Source organism: Lagopus muta, chromosome 8 (assembly GCF_023343835.1).
Source record: "Lagopus muta isolate bLagMut1 chromosome 8, bLagMut1 primary, whole genome shotgun sequence".
In the NCBI taxonomy this organism is placed as follows: domain Eukaryota; kingdom Metazoa; phylum Chordata; class Aves; order Galliformes; family Phasianidae; genus Lagopus; species Lagopus muta.
In genome coordinates, this window is record NC_064440.1 from 17,369,262 (window position 1) to 17,392,498 (window position 23,237).

A 23,237-nucleotide genomic window follows, 5' to 3' on the forward strand; every position below is an offset into this window, starting at 1 on the left:
AGGGGAGAAAAGCAGTTGCTGTCCAAGGTACTGCATATAAACGTGAGTTTTCTCATTACTCTTTCAAATAAATTATAATTTATTAAATGCTAATTTTCCTTAGCTAGAAGCTTGCCTTGTTGAAATTCCCCACATGATACTGCAGCATCAGTGCTATGCTGTTACTTTCCAGGGCCTCTTCTGCTGCATTCGAGTATAATCACACTTTCCAGCACCTGACAGTCCTCTGTATGTGTAATTCATTTGGTGAAAAATCTGTTCTACATATTATTACAGACTAGTTTTCAATTGTGAATAAATATATTAAAAATCTTTGAATTCTACATGGTACCTGTGAAAAGGCTACACTCTAATGCAAATCTAGCTAAGATACTGTTAAGGCATTCTGCAGAGCAGCCACCTAGTGTAATTTTATCTGCAGTATTCACCTTAGATATTTTATAAGCACACTGATTCATGTATTAAACCAGTAAATAGGTAATAGAATCCTGGATATAATTGCTTCCTCCAAAAGATAATTAGAGTTGGTTGTTTTTTTTTTTTCTTTTTTTGCTTCTTTATGTTTTGTCTAATAAAAGAAGAGTATTTGTACTTTAAAGGGTAAAACAAAGCAATAGCCAAGAACTGCAGTAAACCTCTCAGAGCTAATAGCTATATCCAATAATGCATCCCAACACCACGCTCAGGCAAATGGATTTAATTCACTGCTTAATCAGTCAAATCAACAATAATCCCCATACGGTTAGAAAATATGTTTGTTAAACAAATCCAGTTTATGATTTATTCATTTGTAAAGTGTCTTAAAGCTAGACGCCTAGAAGAGCTAGTCTGATAATTTAATCATGCTGACAGAGCTGATTTCACCTAGCAATTCTTTCTGCAATTCACAGAATGGCTGACAGTTATCTGCATAGAAAAATAGCACAGTAACCATTTAAATCATGCAAAAACATTTACCCAAGAAGATGTAGCAAAGATCAGGATCCAGCATCCAGACCCCATGAAGCATGAAGCTGAGGAAACAATCCACTAGCTTGCTCAGGCCAGCAGTGTCTCTCCTACACTTGACCTAGACTGCCTTACATAATGAGGAATCAGTGCTGTATTCTGTGTGGAGGAGCAAGCTGAATGTCATCACTGGCAGAAGTAGGGAGAACTGGCAGCAGGCAGGCTAGTAGTTAGCATGGAGATCACGAAGTCTGCTTTCCCCGAGTGCTCTGGGCGAAAACACAAGAACAGCTCAGAAATGCTGGTGTCATTCCTCCCCTGGAATGAATGACCGGAAGGAGTGAGGGTGTTACTAGCGTAAGGCAGGCTGCAAGTGCAAAAGCTGCATCTGTACTTGCTGTCAAGGTAAGAGAGTTCCTGTCACACTGTCTGCAGGACTGCATAGCTACAGCTAATTGGAGAGCAACAGCACAGCAAAATAAGAAAGGAGAGGCACAGACTACTGCTGCTTAGATTTTTCTATATAATAGCCATTGTGGTGAGTAAAAGAAAAGCAATGGTATAAGATAAAGTACCAGGATTAATTTCCAGTGAGAAGTGCTGTTCCTTTAAATAAATCTTACTGCATGCAAGTAAGTTCGTTTCTGGGAAAAGAACCATTTGTTCTCTGTTTCAGCTGGAGTTGCAGAGGTTAAACAGATTACATTACAGATATTTTAATATTTTCAAGAAAACGATGGGTAAGATATATTTATTTTTGTGAAGATTTTTTTGTTATTTTTGAGCTGGGTTTTCTTCTATTTTGTGGGGGAGAAGCTCTGGGGCATTTCCTAGTTTATTGTTGTTTGAAACTTATCAGCACTTTCTCTGTAGTGGGCAAAGAAGGGAAAAATATATCCAGGCTTATCCAGCAGACAGAAACCTACACTGTCTTGTTGTTTAGAAAAAGCAGCTTTATTTTACTTAAAATCATTGCCTATAACTCCTATTCTATATTTTATTTTAATACTTTAATTGCAGGTAAAGAACCTTAAATACTGGTAGTGCATTAAAAAATCATTCTTGAATGAATATTTTGAATAGTATAGTTTGTCCTTATAAAAGAAAGATTTTTACTACAACAGTACAACTTAAGTTTTTTAGTTATATTTGACACAGTGTTATTCTTCGAGATCAAAAGAAATAGCAACTGGATGCAAATTTCTAATGTCCATGTGGTGTTGACAATTAATATATTAATTGAGGAATAAAAGAAACTATGTCTTAATAATACTTAATGTTTTATGTAAGTATTGTTAAGAAAGTATTTAGAAAAGTACTTTCTATGAAAAACTATTTATGAAAGCAAATTTGATGCTCCTTCACCTTTAAATTAAATGTGTTTGAGATGAATATCTGCAGTAAGAGACTAACGTAATTTTACTTCATTAAATAATTTGGCTTCATTAAATGCAAGATAAAGTAGGAACTCAGTAACAACACCCCACCAACATCAAAGGACAGACCATCGAACTCAGCAAGAGCTGAAGCATCCATACAGAATTATTTCTGCCTGAAAATTATGAGATGTGGAAGATTGGCTGGGATTTACAGAAGTCAGCTTAAGTAAAGTGTCTGTTATACTGAGTTATGCCTTAGGAGAGTAAACACATAATTTCATCTGAAATGGGAAAATCAAGGTGAAGGTGAAAGGGATAAAAATAATACATTTTAAAAAATCTATTTTAATTATTACTTCTCTTTTCTAAATAAACATACTGTTGCTTTACCAACAAATTTGATCAAGTTAAAAAATTTCTTTTTAATCAGTTGTTTTTTTGGTCCATTGTGAAATGATTTTCTCTGCTCTCTTGGGAAGGCAAGATAAAAAATAGGAAAGATCAGTACATAGATCACTAATGACTCAGGATATACCAGCTGTGCATCTAAATTATAATTTCGAAACCACAAAAATGTAAGGGAAATATCACTTGAGAATGATTTTTAAATAATCAATGGTGTATTTGAAATCAGTAACTATCTATCCAAACACACCAGCCTCTGCAGCCATAGAACAGTTTAAATATTACCAGGATAATCTGCATACAACAAATCAAAATTTGACTGCATCAGGTAGAAAAATTAATAAAGCTTATGGAAAAAAACTACAGGTAAACAAATCCAATACACAGGTATTAAGCAGAAAACCTCTAAATGAACAGAGTAGTTTAGCTAACAGTTAGCTAACGTGAGAGTGAGCAGTACAAAAGGCAATATGCAGTTTGTTTGATGTCATAGTTTAGGCAAATATCTATTAGAAAAGTTTGATACAGATTATTCAATCTACAGCAAAATTATGTAATAAATACAGTTTTTGCAACTTTATTTTCTATGATCTTGCCTATAACATATATATATAATTGCAGAAAAATTGCTAAGTTTCATCATATCCTTGATCATAAGTAAAATATAGAATAGAAACTTGAAAACATTACATTATTGTCATTCAGAATATACCTGCAGTCCATAATATTGTCCAGAGAGTAAAAATTGTTTATCTCACTCAAGAATTAGTCAAATTACTCTGCCACTGGACCACAAAATTTCTGATTTGTGATAATTTTTACAAGAATTTTTGTTCTAGATTACCTTGGCCTTAACTTCTGTCAAGTCAAGAATATATTAATACAAAGAGACACAACAGCTTTCATATAGGGCTGGTAATGAACAACTATTTCTGAGCCATCTGCAATGGTGAGTAGTCGACTGTAATGCTTTGACAGTGGTAAGAAAATCAGTAGTTTGTATCATTGCCCAAAATGCATTGTTCTGACACCTTAGCAGTCAGAAAGATTTTTGTCAAAGTAAATAAAAATAGAAAAAAATATATATTAATTGTATCCTTTTGCAAATCATTGGAGGACAAAGTCGTTGATTGAAAAAGAATGGACTGGATTGTCCTTCATGCAAGGACAGATGTAAACATACAAATGTTTGAGATTTGAACATGTAAGGAATACAAAACAAATTAGACTGCTTTAGTATAGCATACCTCATGCAGATACTGGTACTGAAGTTTCACAGAAGACTGTAAGTCTATGAAACAAGTTCAGGAATTTTTCCTGCTTGTAATATTCGTCAGAAGTTAACAATGCTCATCACTAAATTAATGCTTACTAGCTAAGTTTATTTCCACAGGGTTCTATTCCGTGCAGAAAAGAGGGAAGCATTATCTCACAGACATTATTTCTGCCAACAACCTTGAATAAACAGGATGCTTTTTTTTTTAGGCACCTTGCTCTTAAGATGCTTTGTGTATAAATAAATCATTACTTGAGGTTTACTCTTACTAAGATAGATCCCATTTGGGATTTGATGAAATGTTAAAATGTACCAGTATCACTGACTGGAGAGACTTCTACAATATCTTGAATTGTGGGGGTTGGTTTTTTCTTGTTTTCTTTTTTTTTTTTTTTCCCCAATCCTTCCCTAAACTTGCTTTCTTTTCTCAAATAATTACTTCCTTATGTTTCTGAACAAGTTTCCCAAGTGACTGATGCAGACGTGTGTAAACAGCAGACTGCAGTCTTCAAAAAATAAAACCCAGTACTATTATAGCGCCCTGTATTTAGACCTCATCTCATGTAGTCTTATCAATGAATTGGTTTTTTTTTTTTCCTTATACGATTATCCCTGTCTCTCTCAAGACTTTCGAAAAGATATTCTAATGCATGTGCTACCTTCACTTCTAAAAACCAGTAAATGCATATCTATTTTTTTGAAATAGGTAGTACAATTTTTAGATTTGTTTCTTTGAGGAGGAGTAGTAGTAGTTCCTAACAGCTCAAGACAATTAACAGCATTCTAAATTTACATTTATTTTTTAACATCTCACAATAAGGATTATTGGTGGACTAGTCAAAGATGAAGATTCTTCTCCTTTACTTGGTTAAAGTTCCTGGAGCGTCTGACTGATTCTAGTATCTGAATAGGCAGAAGTACAATTCTAAAATACTCTTCTTTCATTCTTAGAGGATAACTTACCATCCTTACAACTGCATTATAGAGCAGCTTAGGAAGTAGCAATATTTCTGAACATATATTGTATGTTTTAGATACACAGTGTTTCAATATTTTCAGATCTCCTTTCTTTACTGTTCTACATGCTTGGTGTTCTTACATCCTTTAAAAAGGTCCCTGGCTTTCCTTCAAATACTCTAGTATTTCAGCACTGATAGGTGAAATCTGAATTCTAAAATTCTGTGCAGATTAGTATCTGCATATAGGTATCACTGATTACACAATTTTCTATGGATGGAAAATTTCTGATAATTAATGTTATACATAATTCTTTAAAAAAAAAAAAAAGCTGAAAAATATATAACCCAAATAAGCACAAAAACATTCTAAATTCACCACTGTGAACATTGAGTAGGTCAAGGTCACAATAATCTTAATAGTCATACTGTTCTTTGACTTCTCTCCAGCATATTTCCTCTGGAAAAAAAAAAAAAAAAAAAAGCTATGACAGCCTTTTATATTTTCCAGATTTTCAGTAAGATGTATAGACTTGCCTATTTAACCTCTGAGAGTATACACACTGATTTCCTAGGCCACTATTTTTGTACTTACAAAAAAATCTTGCTGTTCTGCACATTAATACTAAAAGAGAATGGCAAAAATAGGATGAACGAAGGACAGGAGAGAGAGAGAGAAAGAGAGAGAGAAATTAGTTAATTGACTCTTCAATAAATATGCCTATTTACTTGGAGTAAATGACTGATTGTTATCAATAGAAAATCATCACAAATGGTAGTCTGTACTTCAGTTGTTTTGGCATATTCTTCTCAGTTATGTCATTACATTAAGTTTAGGTTTATTTATTTTATCTCGCTAAAGAAGACCCTATGAGCTGAAGAGCAAGTTAGCAAGTTGTGGCAAACACAATTTTTTTTTTTTTTTTTTGAAATTGTAGTATTGGAGTATTACTTTAAATTCCAAGCTAACTGTAAATACCTAAGAATAAAGTCAGACAAAACAGATGTATAGTTCAGCATAATAAACGTACCACTAGTGCTAAAAGAGCAATTTTTTTGCTTTTTTTTTTTTTTTTTAGATACTGATTTGACACATGAACGAAATTGTCTAAACCAAAATGTTGAGAGAGGTACCACATAAACAAGTTCACAATTCTAGCAACAAAAGGCATAGAGAGATGAATTCAGTGTCATTCTGAATATAAGTAGCATGTTCTACACATTTGTCAGTTGGCGTGGAACATAAGCCCATCTAGTAAATTATATTTAGGCCTGTTTTAGGTTTTAATCTCCATTCAATTATTAGAAACATTTATAGTTCTAGAAAAATTTGTGGTTTTTTGTATAGAAAAGTGACAGTTCTTGTATTGTACTTTACCAGGAATTCTAAAAATACCTGTAGTACCCCAAATACTATTCCATCATCAGATTTTGTTCCTTTTATTTAATTTATTTGGCTGCTTCCATTAGATGACACAGATTCTCCTTGATCTCTTTCCTCTTCCCAAGAAGTTCCTAATCATTTGGCAATAACTTATCCCAAAATTGCCTAAAAAAAAACCCAGATGTGTCTGGCATCTGCATCCGTTTTCACCACAGGACTTTCTGAGCAGCAATAAGGGCTTTTCAGGATATATATTCCACATCGACACTTTGGACTTACATATTACTGTTTAAACTAACTTAGAATCATGGAATGGCTTGGGTTGGAATAGACAATAAAGATCATCTAGACCCAGTGGGGCCAAGATGTACAAAACTTGACTGTCTTCACCTCTCCAACAACACCAAAATAAGTATTAAATAAGTATTAAACTAATACTAAATAAAAATTAGTATACTAATACTAAATAACTAATACTAATACTAAGTAAGTATTAAACTGATAATAAATAAGTATTAAACTTAAATAAGTATTACTAAGAATGAGACAAGTCTTTCAGGACAATACCTTCAACCTAAAAACAGAACCTACAACTAGTCTCATGAGATAGTGACAGAACAGGATAGATCTTTCAAATCTTCTTTGTAAGTTTCAAGTATTCCTTCCAGAGCAGAAGGATTTAAGGTGCTGTCAGCTATACCCCGTAAAGCCCAGGTTCTGAGGTCAGTCACTGGCTGACAAATACACAATACATTATTTATTTATATAGCACAATATTTCCTTGCCAATACTCTTTATATAGATAGGCTTGTATACAGGTTTCTCTTTCAGTTCAAATGCTCCCAGAATTTGAGCTTAGCAGCACTACATATTAGCCTTAGAAAAGATTTGAACTCTGTTTAATCTAAAGAAAATTGAGAAACTATTAGAATACCTTTTTTTTTTCTTAATGAGTTTTTCTTGTCAGAATAAACTTTTATTTGGTCACTCTTAGTTGATTTACTGAATAATACCTCCATTTAACTAAACACTGAACTGAAAACAACACAATTTGTATAATCTTCAATAATATTTTGAAACCAAAAGGACAAACAGTCATAAATTTCTATGTTATTTTTGAAAAGATAAATTATTTTGCTTATCTTGCTCATCTTTTTGACACAGCTGTCTCTTTTTTATTCCATCTAGTGTGAAAATAAAGTGAATGTCCTTGTAAGTGACTGTTTGGTTTGCTGTCATGCAGAGGAAAAAATAAATAAATCAACAAATTGACAAAAAATTGACATAAATTTACAAAAGCAGTACATAAATAGCCATGTGTTTTAACAATAATGGATGATTGTATTAGCCTCTTTCGGACTTTCTAACACTCCCTTAAACAATGCGATCTCACAAAAAAATCTGCTGCAGAAATTCCCTTTTTTCTCTCCACCACTTCTATTGTGTTATTCTTCAACATTCAGCTATAGCTATACTCAAATCACTAACTGAAAGTCAGTGAGAAAAAGCACTTTTCCAATTTTTTCCAGGACATCTCAGATGGGTTCAGCAAATTCTATCTTTTATGGCATTTCAATGACATAAAATTATTCACTGTGCATTTACTTCTTCTTTAAAGTATTTTTACTGGAATCTATGGAAAAGTGACCTTGAGAAAACAAGTCACTAGTCTTCATCCTTCAGTCACTGTTTGGGTGCCTATTACAGCCCTACCAGAGACCATGAGCCAGTAGTTCAGCTTACATCAGCTTTGAGCCTTGTACAACTCAAATTTTGGTGTCTGAAGGTGGAAATAAAGCAATGAAAATCTATCAGCTCCCTTGCCTCAGACTGAAGCTAACTGAAAGCTCAAAGGTTTAAATGGAGTTACTTGAGAAGGAGATTGAACTCCCTCCTACAAGAAATGTAAGGAATTCTATGGCATACTCAAATAGAAACATTAATAGAACATTCTTCCTATAACCACAGCTCTGTGGTCTCAAAACCTCCTCAAGGACTTCTGTGATTTACCAGCCTCCTGGAAACAGTGGGTTTCCCACTAAATTTTCCACATGCCCTTCTCCAAGACTTAGAAAGCAGGCTCAAGTCATTTTTTATCTTCTTTTAAAAATAAGACATCTGTTAGGACATTAACTATGTGGCAGCTGCTCCCCTAGCCTTAAGCCAGGTTACTCTTATAGGGAGCTACAGACGCTTTCCTTCCGCATCTCCCCACCCTACCTTGTGTTACTCAGAGTCTGCTACAGTGGCAAGGCCAGTCTGGAACTAGAATTTTATGATCAAAACTATCATTGCTGAAAGATAGGCTTAAGTATTTTCAATGTGAACATAGAATAAATGCTAATTACCAGTGACTTTACTCAGTTGCAGCCACTTACATATAGCCATTTTCAGCAAAATAAAAAGCTGCAAAATACAAAAGGAACAGTGTTTCAAAGAACTCCAGACCTCATGGGCTAGAAAGCTTAGTCTGAGCTTCAATCCACGAGACTAAGTTACTATGCTAATAAAACCAAATATTTATTTATATTGACTGAAATCAGGAGGAGATGAAATAGTTGGCTGGCAGAGTGGAAGAAATGCTGCTAATGCTTCTTAGGACAAGTGATTGCATGGTAAAAGGCATAAAGATGTCCTGTGCTGCAGAAGAAGGGAAAGCCCTTGGAAACCTTTCTCTGCCCATCTGAGCTGCAGCCCCAAGCCTTGCACAGTCTTTTTAAAGCTGAATTCATGAGCAAGGTACAGCTGGCTTATTCCCACTATTCCTTTAAGGTATAGATGTATTTAAAAAAACTATATGATCTCCAGGGGCTAATTTGTACTACCTCAAAGGAATTAACAGAAAAAGGAATAAACAGAATACAACTGACTTATCTGTGCATCTGAGAGTAGTTCTTTCATGGCCTCTAAAGGAACAATTTGATTACAGTCATCTTAAAACAGAACTGTCTGCAGAAGTCATAGGAAAATATTATTTTAAGATGAAAGGAACAGAGAAATCGCTTGTCTACAGCAAAGTACATTCTCCTGCAGTCATATGTGTTTCTTAATTTTCCCTTTGGCAAATTAGTAATTCTGTCCTTAATTCTGGATGAATTTCATTGACACTTTAGTATCTCTCATAAGATGTTAGTAAAACTCTAAAACTTTTCTTCAGGTCTCCTCATGACGTTTTGCCTTTTGTTCATCAGAGCAATACATATCAACTGATAGTTTCAGCCTGGAGAAAAGAAGGCTGCAGGGGGACCTCATTGCAGCCTTTCAATACCTAAAGGCAGCCTTTCAATACCTACCAAGAGAAGGGGAATCAACTCTTTGAAAGGGTTGATAACTGCAGGACAAGGGGAAAAGGTTTTAAGTTGAGGGAGGGGAGATTGAGGTTGGATGTCAGGGGGAAATTCTTTACAGAGAGAGTGGTGAGGTGCTGGAACAGGCTGCCCAGAGAGGTTGTGGATGCCCCGTCCCTGGAGGTGTTCAAGGCCAGATTGGATGGGGCCCTGGGCAGCCTGGTCTAGCATTAAATGGGGAGGTTGGTGGCCCTGCATGTGGCAGGGGGTTGGAGATTCATGATCTTTGAGGTCCTTTCCAACCCTGGCCATTCTGTGATTCTGTTCCTGCTTGCCCTCAAAGCTCCCCTTCCTTTTCACCACAGGAACACACCAGCCTTTTTTCCCAGACTATTCCATTTATGGTCATTTTTTTTTACTTTTAAAACTTTCATTCTTCAATTGAAAACCAACTTTTCTATTCTGTACTCTGAAGTTCCAATTTTTTGTACTTTATATCCGACTATACACAAATATAATGTTTAATTTCAATTTTTAAATCAAACTACACACCTTGCCCCAAAATAGCAACTTACAATAAAATACATTGAGGCTCTCAGACATTTCTTTGCTGGCACCATTTGGACACACATTTTTATGGACAAACTTTCTGAGGGTCACATCAATGTCTGTATTCACTGCATGTCTCGCCGTGAGGAATAGCACAACTACCTTAAGTGAAATGTGGCTGTTATTGTTAAGAGGACAGTAGTAGGAGCTTCTATACTTTTAGCAAACTTTTATTAAGATTAGAAACTGAAAATAAGGAGCAGCTACAGGCCTATGTTGTCATGACATGGCTGTGAGATGTGACTCAATATTCTAGAGTTAAAAGATGCTCTGCTCTTCAAATAGCATTTACACTGCTGTTTTTTAATTTTTCAAACCTGCTTAAATTTTCATTGCAAATAATTTTTTGAAGAGTTCAACTTTTGTCTTACTTTCATAAAAAACTATGCAAATGTATGTTCTGAATCATTACAAACCTTTGAAAGCTGATATTCTAGACATTGCTATCATAAGCAATAGCCAATGTGTCAGAAAGATTATTACTTTTTGTGATTTACTAACTTTTTACATGCAACTGAATTATGGCTGAAGTGGACTTCCTTGTTTGTTTGTTTTTGGTGCATCACAAGGGATGCAGAAGAGAATCACAAGTGCCACAAAAATACCTAAATCTTGATAGAGAACTATTCAGAAGGAGTATAAAAGGTGGTCCTCTTTCCAAAATGGCATCACACTGAAAAACATAATAATGACCATTTTGGATACATCAGTAAAGTTTGATTCAAATGCCTTTCTGCCCTGCTATGCATATTTTATATTCAACAAGAGCCTGAAGTCTTAGAATCACAATTTTTTTTAACTAGGAAAAAATAGCCACTAGAATACATTAAGCTTGTGGAACGTTTCCAGGACTCCTTCAGCATTCTCCCTGGAATATCTCCTTCCTATTCCCAAATATCTTTGCAGTCTATCTGCTATAAATATATGTTAGAGGAAGATTATTATTTGCCAGTTATCCAGAGTGAAGAGAGATTTCTGCTTTTTTTTTTTTTTTTTTTTTTTTTTTTTTTTTTTTTTAGTGCTGAGAATTCATTGTTTATATAGGTTAGGTTAGATTATACTGTCTGCATAGACAAAGAGCTCTGCATAGATACTGCTGGCCAAGAACTATTGATCTTAAATTCTTATTGAACAGAAACGAGAGTTGAAATAAAGGTAGACATACAAAGTGGTGGTCTCCCAAAGGATCTTAAGCTTGTACTAATAACAAGAAAAATAATTATTAGAGATTACATAGAACATTTTCAACTAAAATCCTGCAAGCAAATGCAGAGCAAATTATTTTGTCAGAGAGCAAAATAATAATTCTAAAATAAAAAATATAGTTATAGAACGTTATCTCGCCCATCGACATCAGAAGTTAACAAGACATCAGCAGTTTTCCTCCCTAAATAAATCATTAAAAACAACAACAAACACAATAGCTGAATAAAATGCAATATACATTATAGTAGAAAAAGTATGTTTAATTAACAACAATCTTAGAGTTATTTTTGCTAAGTTAAAATACTTGAGTTTATTGTTGGAGAATACCATTGCATTCTATGTATGAATTTTTCTTCTATTGGCACAGATTAGTTTTCATTTGTGTCTAGAAGTTTTTGCTATTGAAATGTTAGCTGCTTCCTCAGGTATTCCGAGTAGGCATCTGTATCAAGTTGCTTATGGTTACTGCTCAGTTTAGCTTTATGAACTGCATTTGCAGCCTAAAACCTGAAGAGACTGCAAACATGATTTTTATATTGTTATTTTTTAGCAATTTGATAGCGAAAGCAAAGCAGTTGCCAGAAATTAATGTGAATTAAATGTTTCTTTGCTTACAATAAAAATTATTTTAAACAGTGGAGCTGGGCACCTATCATTTCAAACAGAGCAAGGTATACACTATGTATATACTATGTATATACAGTATATATTAAAAAAAAAAAAAAGAAAAGAAAACCCAAGGCATTATCAAATAATAGGCTCTTGCAAACCCTATTTTTTCGAATGACAGGTAATTGCATCTACGCAAGTATTTATTGCTGTTTGCTTACACATTGCAGTTCAGGCTTGTGAGGCCTGATTTTCCTGCAGATGCTGTAGCGTAAAGGCACGGGAACTGAGAAGGTGCTTTTACTACTGTATCTCCTGCTGTTTGTACCGAAATGACATGTAGATAAAATATCCAAATACGACTGGATAGAAGATAAGCTGGGAATTGGAATTTGCTTATCATGAGAAATAGAAAGTGATCGAGAATCAAATTCTGTGCTTGTGTAATAAAAGCATACATGTGTGCTTCCACAGTCTCTACTGAAAAGCATATATGCATGCTATATTGTTTTGCCATACTAACCTCTTATTTTTTCAAATGTGTCTAGTATCCATGTTGCTATTTTCAAGAACATCGAAGCATTACATATCCCAGTAATTTGAAAATCCAAGCAAATAAAGTTTCTGAAGATTTTAGTTTACTGTTACTTAAAAATCTCACTGAACAAGTACAAAGTAAATTGTTGGCAGAACATCCTTCTCAAGGTTATTTTCTCTAACCATTCTGATGTATAAATGCCAGTGGAATTTGAAGAAAAAAAAAAACAAAAAAAAAAAAACCCAACATTCTTGTTTGTTGGAACTAAGCCTGGGCCTAATTTTACATATTGTCATTCACTAAAGAATTCAAAATTATTTTTTTCCAGCACTCTTTATCTGCTGATTGCATTTCAGTGCTCTGTCTAAATGGTTACAACTAAATGACAATTCATTGCCCTCGCTCTCCATTTATGGTGCTCAAATTTTATCCAGAGTGCTCAATTTTAGAACTGACTACACAGTCAAGAGCTTCAAAAATGAAATACTTTCAGTTATCTGTGTTTGCGTCATTACACTGAAGCTGTCTTTTTAGTGTTTAGTATCTAAGTTAGCTTTGCTTAAATTTAGTGATGTGTCTGAAGTATTGATTCTAGACCTGTTATTTCTTTCTGTAGCCTATTCTAATGCACTTTCAGAGTTCAGTTGACCTTTTTCATCAGTTGATCACCTCTCATAAAGCTGTACTTGTATCAGCTTGGTGTTCCTCTTAGCCTGTTCTTTAAAACAAACATTAGATCCTCAAGATCCCTTCTGATGACACTTACTGCGAAGTATATGCTGATATTCATGTTGTTTTTAGATTATTTAGAATACATTACTGATAAATAGACTTGAATGCCTCTGTGTAAAAGGTTCTGAATTTTATGGACAGTGTTATAATGTTAATGAGGATTTAAATGTTAATAGTTGTATCCTGAACAGATAAGTGGTATCCTAGTAACCTGAGTGGTTATATTTGAATTTATTGAATAGTGTTTATCTCCAATTGAGACTGACACCTACAGATCTTCCATTTGGGAATTTAATGAGTGGATAGCAACTAGGCAGCTGTGATTTAACAGAAAGAATCAGGAACCAATAGGAAAAAGAACAGTCTACATGGAATGTCTGTTTTGCTAAAGCTTATAATCTGAAGAAGTCCTAAGTTAAATGGGAAGCTGAACAACTCCAAACATTTACTAACCCTCTTAAGAAGACAGCCCCCCATTTTGGTTGTACTCAAGTACTACTGTATTCCTAACCAGTTTCAGGCACTGGCTCACTGGGTTAACTTTGGTGGGACGCCTGCAGTCAGCAGAGCCAGAAGTCCTCTAACTCATTTGTTCTGACCTGGTACCTTAGCAGTCTTCCAGTCAGACTGACTGTTTCCAATATCTTTTTTTTTTTATAGACCAGCTTAATGCAAGTAAAACATATAGTATTCAGAAAATGTTACATAGATGCTTTATGCTTATCAAAATTGGATCACATTTTTTCCTGCATTCTTTCCTCTGTTCCTGAATATTTTTATTATATATTTTCATTTTTTTCTCTGCATAATTCAAGTCACTATTTTCCTTTCTCTCTCTCTCTATTTTTTTTTTTAAATTTTCCCCTCTTTCCATTTTCTTCCTTATTTTTAGCTACAAAATTTTTCCTTATCCAAGCAAATGTTAACATTGAGCACTTTGCTACTAGTTAAGAAGCTTTACAAATACTGATGACCACACTTGGGTCTCTGACATGATTGGTTTGAGCAAATACAACTGCTGCAATAAAATATCCAATGTGTCATGTACTAGAGAGAAAAAAGCACAGAAATAAAATCATATGCATTCTACTTAAAAATACAGGGTAGTGTATATAACTCCCTTTTTTGAAGCAAATGACACCTTTGCTTTACCTATTAATTCTCCATTTTTAGTCCTAAGAAAATCACAAAACTTTCTTCTTAATTATGGAGAAAGGAACACAGACTAGTCTGATATCTTTCCTAGAAGTATCATCCTTGTAATATCATGCCTCCCCTGCTGTTCAGTATGCAATGTCTCTGCCTTGTCTTCCCACCCAGAAGTTCTCTCTTTCTCTTCTTGAGCAGTTTAACATGCAATTTGATAGCTTTCAAAAATGGTTTGAAACCTTGAATAAGAAATGAGAGTAGTTGGGACCAATTGTTCAGAACACTGAAATCTGTCACAGTGCATATAGCCAACTACGTGCTGACAGTTCTTTTCACTCTGAACGGGGTAATGCGAAAGTCAGTAAAGAAATATTATGTAACCTGCCTTGAAGCCCACATTACCACAGTTTTAGAGAATTTGAACAAAACACAAAGAAAACTGTATTTGTTGTACAGAAGAATGAGTTGGTTTTGTTCATCTTCTAAAACAAGATCCTTGGGACAAGGACTGTATCTTTTTACATTTCACAGTAGCAAGTACACTGCAAGCACTTAACAATTAATAATAAATAGTAACTAAATGCAAAGCTTTTGAAAGGTGCCAGATTGACATCTCAGGAGAATTCTCCCTATTTATACAGAGAACAGGCAGAGCAGCAATACACGATTTTTTTACACTGTCCCCGAAGTCACCAATGCATTTCCCATACAGTGTTGTACAAGCATCATATGGTAACTGCTCACAATCACCACAATCCTAGAGAACCAGACTGTTGTTTTCATATTACAAAGCAAAAGTGGGACTTATATCAACCACCAGAATTAAGTAGTTTCCATTATTTTTCATTGGAATTAAACTCCTCAAGTAAAAACATATTTTAGTGGATAATTTTGATGGTTAATAACAAAAACAAAAAAAAAATTGCTTGATTTTAGGATTAGAGGAACTATTATCTACCAGGCCTTTATTTATATACATAATAATTTTTTATTTCTATGTGAGGTAAAACTATACTATTTCCATTTTAGCCCCTTATTTTTTTAGTTAGAATATCTTGTCATTTTCTAAAATTCTGAGAAACATCATCATACTATAACTGTGTAATCAGCAATATATTTTTAGGTAACATCTAATTATTCTCTTTGAATTTCCCATTGGAAATACACAAAATACTTTTTAAAGACATCCCAAACAAATTGAAACTTCATCCAGTGTTGTACTTACCAGTAATTCTTTGGGTGGCACAGGCAGAAAGAACTTCTCCACACTGTGTAAAAGAACAAAAAAAATATTTCATCTGATGTGATTTCTCCATGCCTATTTCATTTCACAGAACAGATTTACCTTTGCATGAATTGCTTTGCAATTAGTACAACCGCAGCAAATCAGGATTATCTCCTTTACACTTATCAAAATCTCAGTGTCCAAGTTAAAAAAAAAAAAAAAAAAAAAAAAAAAGGGAGTAATAGGGCAGCATTCTCTAAGAGCATCCATCTGCTTCTGCACTGAGAACAGCAAAAGGCTGGTACTGGGGCAATGTTAATACCATCGACCTGACTGAAACAAACTCCTGCAGACCTATTCTCACACATCTTTGTATCCTGAGTGCTCTGGGTTCAGGAACAGTGCCTGCTAACCCTCAAGCAACTGTCCCACCCAGAGAACAGGCCCTTTTCTCTATTACAAAATTCTTTGGCTCTTAGGCTTCATAATCTTTGGTGCCTCCTTCACCATACAGTAGATAGAGATGAACTCCTCCAGAGTTGATTTGCTATACTGGTTCATAGTTATCAGTAAAATACAGCTTTTTGTTACCACTTTTGTCTATTTCACAAGTTATGGTTCAATTGCATCTCAAATGATGGTACTTTTAATCAGTATTTCAATTTTGCCCTAAAAATAATCAAATTCAAAGATGCAACTTAAAAGCATATGTCAAAGATTCCACTCGAAATAATAAATTCACAGACACTATCTGTTTCTACTGCACTCCTCCTTATTCCTAAAAATATTGCCACAGTGAACAATTTTTTTCTTCCAAGCTGAAGTTCATTATTAGATCTGTTTATATTCTGCACTTAGAACAAATCCCACAGAGGTAAAGAGTATCATTGTCTGCTTCCACACAGTCACTAGCTCTAGCAGGTTTTTTATTATTTATTATAATAACACAGACTGAATAGCCAGACATCTTTTTAGCCAGTTCATACTTCTGGAGTTCTAAAGAGTCAGGAGTTCACTGAATTTCTCAATATTCTCTGAAAGGACATCAGAAATCTCTGTGTTTCTGAGAGCCTGAACTACAAAAGGCTGCTGTCCAAACTATACATGCAAACTACTGCAGCGCAGGCTGGCTGCCTGCTTTAGAAATTTAACCCCCTGCTTGGAAAGCATGCTGCAGATTTAATCCACTCTCACACCATTTTATTTCTGAAAGCCTTGATACATTCACCGTGCATACCACTGAAAATAAGTTAGTTTTTCTATTTTATTAGCATTTGTGAAGAGACAGCTGAGTTCTAATTTTAAAGCCTTTGGTCTAATTCTTTGCCATACTCAGGAATCTGGGCTGAGAGCCCAGAGATGAAAAAGGATGATTCTATTAATTTGTAGGGGAGAATGAATAAATCCTTTCAAGCTAAGGAAAAAAAATATCTCTTATTATTTTAAAGGGTATATATAATTACTAGATACATGTTTGTATGATGTTCATCTATTATTTTCAGACGCATAAGATATTCATAGCAGAAACTATGTTGATGTTTAAAGTAGATTTATGTATGTTCATTATCACAAGGTTTGTTCCACTAAAAGCTAAACTTTTAAACATTAAATTTCATGACTGAGGGAGACCTTGAGGAAGAAGGAATTTCAGCCTTGCTAACAAATGTGAGCTACTATTTATGTTAAATTCTTAGTCAGTTTTCGATGGTAGTGGCCACTATATAGACCTGCTTACTTCCATTTCAATTCTTCAGCTAAAAGAAAAAAAAAAAACAAAACTCAATGGCTCCCCATCACACAGTGAAGGAACAAAGCAAAACGTATTTCTGTCACATTGACTTAAAAACTCATCATCAAGGGATCTTTGCATTCAGCTTAAGTACATTCTACTTCCTGATGCTATAACTCAGCTTGCAGGCAGCAAAAAGCAATAAAACTCCATTAGAGGTGGGGCAGCAAGATGCTAAAATATAAAATAAAATAACCGTATTGGGACACTACATCTTACTAATATTGTATACTCTGGTAGACATTAAGAAGTAATTAAACAAATATAACTCACCCATTTTGATTAAAATACCTTAAGAACAACTAGTGGAGAAATTTTTTTAAAATTTAGTTATATGTACATGGCCTATTTTTAAATAAAGAAATAAAAATGTTATGAACATTTAGATTCTTAAAAATATCTCTGGAATTCAGAGAATTTAGCTTTAATTGAATAATTTTTTTTTTTTTTTTTTTAATTTCTTCTAATCCCTGAAAAATGTGACTATGACAGAAACTTATGCTTGATGCACTTCTGAATCATGGAAATTTGGAGAGGAAACTCTTCAATTTCATGATTCAATACAGTCTTGACTATCTTTTTTTTATGTATGCCCAAAATGCAGTAAGAAAACCTATTTTTTTTTAATTAAAAAAAAAAAACCAACCAAAAACACTGAAAAACAGGAAATAAATAATTCCGTACGATATAACCAATTCGTGAAAGTAATCCTGAAAGCTAATTCACTGAATGGGTGACATCTTACATCATCCTGGATTTGGTATAACTACCACAAACCAAAGGTATCACACCAGTTGCCTATGGTGGTTGATCCCAGATATTTTGAAGCTGAGCCTCAATGATTATGAGCCTCAATTAGTTAAGGACTTCACTGTAGTCATACTTCTGATTAATTATATGTGGCAAGATTGGGTAGGGAAAGGTGATTTCCAAGAGGAGCTATAAAGGAATTATTAGTTATACACAGGTATACATGGACAAGTTGTTCATTAGTCACAAAGTTCAAAAATTCTAATTCAATGACGTTACATTTTGAATTGCAAATTGTAAATTTTGAATTTCTTCTTACTATTATTTTTTGTTCATTTTTTTTCTTTCTCTTTTCTTTTTAATAAAACTCTTCCACCTTAGTTTACAACTTAGAAATTATGGTGGAGAAATAATTAAGTAAAATATAACACCACACTGTATTAACTACTGTTTAAACTACAAGTCAGCAAGCGCTTGCACAGAGGCAAAAATAGCATGGGACTGAATTAACAGTATGCAGCATGCTCCATCGTGGAATCCTGAGAGAATGGCAAGACAGGTTTGCTGCTGGTACCTAACTTTTATGGAAGTTATGGAAGGTTAATGGAAATATACTGTGTTGTCTGTGACAGTAATAATTAATCATGACTATAGCATGTGTCAGTATAATGACAGTAATAGATACAGATTATTTTAAAGGAATTTGTAGTGATCCCTTAATACATACTGAAACTAATCAGATGCATCCAAAAACACTCCAGTATGTGTGTTTAATAAAATACAGAGAACTGTGCAATTGCTCAGTAACATTATCCTACAGAATCCTTCTACTGAAGTTGAGTTGAAAACTTTTTATATTTAAAATGGGATTTCATTTTATTGTATCTACTTCTCTTAATGCCATGATAGTGTATTGTCTATAATACTTGTCATAAACCAGTCTGCCCAGGAGCCAGTCATCTCTAAAGAGAAGTTTTCAAGATCAGAATCTCAGTATTGTATACATTTAGTGATCAGCAAAATTTTAGAAAAGTTATTTGGAACCATGAGAGAACTTTTATTTTGAAGCATTAGAGAAGTTAATAGCTGAAAGTACATGAAATTTAACTATACTCTAGAAACTGTTAGCAAAATGTCTAACCTAAAGAAACTCTCAAAGGGTTACAAATAAACTAGACACTTTCCAAATGTCCTTACCACTATTTTTCAGATGAGATATGCTTTAAAAGGATATAACTTCATATAAAAAAAAAAGTATATACAATTAGCACAAGTAGGAAAGTAAGTTGATTACTGGTCTTTAAGAACCAGAGCATTTTTATGAGCATTTTTGTCATGTTTCAAAGTTGGTTTAAATCACTTCTACAGAGTTTTCTATCTATTTAGGTGAGGGCTGACTGCTGTGTATCTGCTATTTGAATTATACATACAAATCTGGAGTTTTAAGGGGAATATAATATTCCTTGTGATCAGTAATCTAGTCAATCCTAAAAGATAATAAATTATCTCTAATTTCTTTACTAAATGCCTTTTTAAACATCTATTCTAATGGCTGCTGAAGTCTATATGCTACTGAGGTTACCTACCACCATTTGCAGGTGCTGTCACCAATTACTCTTCAGCTCCACTGTTTGAATCATTTGCTGCAACAAACTGATATTGTGTTTTTCTGGCTGAAAGGCATTTCCTCTCATTTCCAGACTAGGGAAGAAGCAGGAAGAAGAAGGAAAAGAGATGGAGACTATCATAGAATCATATCACAGAATCATAGAATTGCCTGGGTTGAAAAGAACCACAATGATCACCTAGTTTCAACCCCCCTGCTATTTGGAGGGTCACCAACCACTAGACCAGGCTGCCCAGAGCCACATCCAGCCTGGCCTTGAATGCCTCCAGGGATGGGGCATCCACAACCTCCTTAGGTAACCTGTTCCAGTGTGTCACCACTCTCTGTATGAAAAACTTCCTCCTACTATGGGACAAGGAAAACAAAGCTGAAGAGCAAGTAGTTACCAAATAATTGAAAAGTTGAGCCAGTATACTCTGGCTTTTTTCTCCACAAGAATACTGGGAGACTTTTACTCGCTGAAGTGATTCAAGATGTGTACGTAATGACAGATTTGAATAAAAAGAGTACATACACATTCACATTTTGGATGTTAACAGAGATATGAACTATTTTTTAACCCAGATTTTAGCCTGCAGCTTTCTTTCTTGACCCTTGTACTAAGACAACCTTTTCTACTCACTCTGTTGCAGAATTTTTGCAATGCCATGTTCTTTGATACTTTCATCTAATTGCAGAGTGCTTTGACTTCCAATTAACTTTGCAAAAGATTTTACATTAATAACTTCTCAGCGGCACCTGCACTGTAATTTCTTTTACTGTCACCAGTTCTTTTTCATACCTTTTGAAATTTCCTATACATGAAGCTGTCCTCATATGAGGTAAAATTCAAATTTGAAATGAAGGCTTTAGTCCTAAAACACAAGTAGAAAAGCCATGTTAATATTTTATTATATTTTCTCCACATCTGACATTGGTTACTGTTCATTCACCAGAAACATTCCCACTTCATTGTTCTTTTTATTTTCATACAAAAGTAAGAATAACCTAACAGACTGTTGCACTGTGTCAGGGAAAAAAAAAAATAGAGCAAGAGAAGTAAGGTTCACAATGCTTTTGACCATCACTCCCCACATTGTTTCAATTCTTGAAAGTATATGCAAGTCTGGATAGAGGATGTCAAGGACCTGCATTTAACTTCCTCACCCATCCATCACCATATAAAGCACATTCAGTTTTCAATCCTACATAGTTAAAATCTCTATACACTTATATTAATAGTATTTGCAGGAATACTGCATGAACCCCTATATGTCACATATGACAGCCATCAAGAAGAGAAAGATACAGAGATTCATAATGCCTGTCATTAGAGGAAAGTATTTTTCTAGCTTTTTGCCTGATACCCCAGGCACGATCATCAGTGGCACATTTAGTTTGCCATTTTGGATGAAAATGCAGTATTTACTGAACTGCTTTACAGACAGATATTAATGCAAGTATTGCTGCAGAGTATGGGGATAAAGCTACTTCAGTAATTGGAAAGTACCACGTGACAGGGGTTGCTATGGTATCTGCAAGCGTGACATTGTTATAAAGCAATAGTACAAAGACATAGACAATTCCCCGATCATTTATGAACATACATGTTATAGATAGTACTTTAAAAAAAGACACAACAGCTTATTACATTGTTTCAGATATGTATGTCCTAAAAAAAGAGCTCTTTTTTTTTTTTTTTTTAATTAGCTGTCATATTACACAAAGATTAACATCAAGATTACTGTTAAAGAGAATGAAACATGCTTTTAAGACAACAGAAAATGCAAATGTACAACGTATCTGGCTGCTGGTTTTAAGTGTTGTAAGTTGTTGATGAAACATCATTCCTTATTTTCATCAATTGTTTCTCTTGCAGCAGAGCTCATGTGTGCTTCAGCATGCAGTCTGCCCTCTCCAGAGGGATGAGAATGTGCCGCAGTGTACTTTGCTTGTGTTACACTGCAGTATGATTTTTTTTCAGGCAAGCACTAAGATATACGCATTTCTCTGTGTAAAAGCTCCCACTGATCAGCAAGAAAATAGAAGATATGCTAAGTAACAGAAGCCGCATGCTGGATCACATAGACAAAACCGAGATGTGCTCAGAGAATGAAAGAGAGTTGTTCCATCCTCCTCTGAAAACCATACTGCTAATGCAGAGGTTTGTGAGCCATTACATATTCTTACACTGCAGGTATTTCAGGATATTTCTCCTAACGCATTGAAAAGCTAGATAAACCTTTCTGAATATGTACAACAAAATGAGTACTGTAGGAATTTTCTAGGCTCAAAGAACACCAAAGCATTGTTAATAACACTTCCTGTTATGACTGTCAGACACGCAGATGAGATATATACTTCATTATTTGACTCTTTTAGAAGGTTGGAGCTGGTTTGTGTGCACAGTGGAATTGAATATTTCCTATTAATAAAGGCAAAGCAATCTGTGTAATTCCCCAGTGCCTTTTTAATAGACACCCTTAGGTTGTATTTTAGTAAGCTTGGATAAGTGTGGCAGTTCTTATTATCTCTAGATATATGGCCACACACTGTTTAATAGAACTTACATGCAGAAAGACCTGGCCCAGTGACAGAAGTAGTATCAAGAAGGCCACGTTTACAGATGAATTGTCATGTTAACTAGAAAAAAAAAATTAAAAATCTATAAATTATTTGAAAAGCTGAAAGACATTTTAGTAACTGCAACACCTCTTTCTGTGGCAGAAGAGGCCATCAGTACCGAGATGATCTGGCAGGTGTTTGTGCCCTCTGCTGGATGCAGTCAGGTTTAAATTTAAATAAAAATTATATATTTATATATACTATATAATTATGTATTATTTATACATAATATATACAGTATATATATGTAATTGTTTCTGATGGCACTTTCATTCCAGAAAAATAGCTTGGATTTAAAAAAAAATATATATATAGCATAAACAAATAAAAGTCCTGTGTGGATAAAAAGGAATAAAGAAAGTTTTCTCAGAAAATTTTAAGTGTGCGGATCTAATTCATCTTTCATTCTCTGTGAACTGCAATGAAGTGCAGTACTCTCCAGCTCTGGAGTTTTGTTTTACATACTGATATACGACTAACTCACCTTGAAACATCTGTTGTATATCAACATGAAGTGCAAATGCATTTTATACCTGCAGGTAAGGGAGAAAGACTGCATGTCAAAGGGAGAAAGAATGCAGTCCTCCACACTGGCAAATTACTTCCAGGTATCCTGGAATATTTATATAATATATGAATATATTTATATTTATATTTTCTCAAATAAATATAAAAAAAACAAATTTATTCAAGTAAATATTTTATATTTATATATATGAAATCTGAAAATATATTACTCTTTGGAAAGGAAAAGTTTAGAATTT

General features: G+C 34.2%; 1 protein-coding gene across 12 annotated transcripts in view; it reads right to left on the reverse strand.

Annotated features, from left to right (window-relative positions):
* Positions 1-23,237, reverse strand: part of LOC125696589 (sodium channel protein type 1 subunit alpha) — a 170,025-nt gene that overhangs the window by 84,490 nt on the left and 62,298 nt on the right. For 3 of the 12 annotated variants that reach the window (XM_048952406.1, XM_048952400.1, XM_048952402.1), the window contains exon 1: positions 958-1,403. The exons of 4 other annotated variants lie outside the window; for them this stretch is intronic. The gene's annotated coding sequence lies outside the window, so the exon portion shown is untranslated. Of the gene's footprint in view, positions 1-957; positions 1,405-15,638; positions 15,747-19,093; positions 20,724-23,237 lie in introns of those variants that run through there. 5 more of the 12 variants (XM_048952408.1, XM_048952407.1, XM_048952409.1 and 2 more) reach the window with 4 other exon arrangements.